We start from the raw sequence: 1,665 nt of genomic DNA, 5'->3' as shown, positions 1-1,665 counted from the left end.
AAAAAAAGGTCAAAATTTACCTCATAAGGTACATGGCTGGAACTGGTGCCAAAAGACGCGGAATGGTCTCCTGGTTCCAAATATACCCAACTAAGACGGTTTTCCGGGGGCTTTGCTCAACTAAGACTCGTAACACCTAAGATGGCATTTAAGTGGCCCTGCTCTAGGTACCGATATTGAACCTGCCGCACTCGAAATAGTAAGTATTGAATTCCAGAGTCAAAGGTCGTCGGGTGCAATGAAGTCTAACCGTCGCTGTCGTATGTATGAAATCTAAAGAAATGACGGGAAATTGGAAACATTTTTCAACTTAAGTCGGCCTTGGATGCGAGGAATTCACCGGGGAGTCGGAGTGGTTCACCATAGACAAGTTCTGCACAGGATGCCTTGAAATCATCTCGCCAGGCTGCTCGGATGCCGAGTAGTACAGTGGGGAGAATGTCGGTCCAGCGGGCTGTGTGGTGGCACTTGATTGCGGCCTTGAGCTGTCTATGAAGTCGCTCGACCATTCCATTGGCTGCAGGGTGGTAAGCCGTGGTGCGGAGATGGTGGGAGCCGGTGAGTGTGCTGAGTTCCTTGAATAGGGAGGACTCGAATTGACGGCCTTTATCCGTTGTGATCCGTTGTGATACGGAGAACCGGGCAGTCGATGGCTCCGGTTGAACGTTCGATGGAGAACAATATCTACAATTGAGTCAACATATCCGTCAGGAACTTGTTTTGCATTTGAAAGAACTCAGTGATGAATATGATGCAGGCGACTTGTTCGTTGTCCATTATTGAAAATTGAAATTGATACGGTGATAGATGTACTGGAATTGGTTGATAGCTTGAAAACTGGGCTTGATAATTTGATGCTTGAAGAAAATTGACCGGAAAATTCAATGCTTGAAAATTTTGAAGTGGAAGTTGAAAATTTGAAGTTTCTTGAAGTTGAAAATTAGAATTTGAAAAATTGAACAATGCAATTACTAATCTTGAAATTGAATCTTCTGTACACACATCTTCATTTTAAATTGACTCCAAATCCTCGTAGGTTATACTCGTCGCCAAACTATTGTAACTTTTGATTGTTGAAAGGATTTGAATAAAGGAAGATGTATGTTTTATTGTAAGCAGAGAACTGAGAACAGACCAAAGAATGAAGGAATCAGGAATCGAACTGTGTAGTATTTTCCCAATTGTTGATCTGGTTGCTAAGCAACATTGTTACTGGGTGGTTGTTGTTTTCAATACTGTGTGTATAAAAAGACACCACAGGCACCCGGGCTAAATCGATAGCAAATAGGTAGAGTAGAACCTCGATATAACGAAGTCCAAGGGAAATGACCAAAATTTCGTTATATCGAGGTTTTTGTAATATCTATTTTTCGTTATATCGAGGATAAAATCGAAACTATTTCGTTATATCGATTTACTTCGCTATACTGAGGTCCAAATCAGAGTAACTTGTAGGTACTGAGGTAAAATTCTAGGTACTCGATTTTAAGATCACTTCGCTACTATGGGTGAATTTATATGTATATGCTCCCATATGCAACCACAGATGTAGACAATTTTAAAATTAAAAATTTTCTTTGAAAGAATTTTTTGAATTTTCAAAAATTCCGTTTTTGTTTTGCGTAGTAAAATGAGAGATTTTCCTTTATCACTGACCAACCGTCA

This window comes from Diaphorina citri, unplaced genomic scaffold, assembly GCF_000475195.1.
Source record: "Diaphorina citri unplaced genomic scaffold, Diaci psyllid genome assembly version 1.1 scaffold2231, whole genome shotgun sequence".
Classification (NCBI taxonomy): Eukaryota; Metazoa; Arthropoda; class Insecta; order Hemiptera; family Psyllidae; genus Diaphorina; species Diaphorina citri.
Note: the sequence above shows the minus strand (reverse complement) of the source record.